The following is a 447-nucleotide window of genomic DNA, read 5'->3' as shown; positions in this document are numbered from 1 at the left end:
TTACACTTATATTTTAATTATTAAAAAATTATATTTTTTATATTTTATATTTTTTATTCCAGTTGTTCCTACAATAATTTCCATTAGCAAAATGCTTATCTGGCGCATTTACCTGACAAGGTGGACTCCACATTGCCACTGAAGTGTTGAATATGTTGGATAACGGTTAAATGACATGGAGAGATGAAATTCAAAGACTCAATCTGGCCCTGCGGTTGAAATAAAATCCCAGATAAAGCCCCAAATGTTAGCGAATTGATAATTCATCATCGTGGTCGCAGGAATGATTGGGAGCAGTTAAGGTTCTGCTAGCTCTGCTAGATCACATTCACATGGAACGTGGGCGAGGACCACCAATCCTAATAGATCCGGGAAGCTTTCTCAATGGTGTGAATGTGAGATGCTCCTGTTCTTTGTTGGTCTGGTACATAAGTCAATCCTGAACGT

This window comes from Arachis ipaensis, chromosome B10, assembly GCF_000816755.2.
Source record: "Arachis ipaensis cultivar K30076 chromosome B10, Araip1.1, whole genome shotgun sequence".
NCBI classification, from domain to species: Eukaryota; Viridiplantae; Streptophyta; class Magnoliopsida; order Fabales; family Fabaceae; genus Arachis; species Arachis ipaensis.
This window is presented reverse-complemented; position numbering follows the sequence as displayed.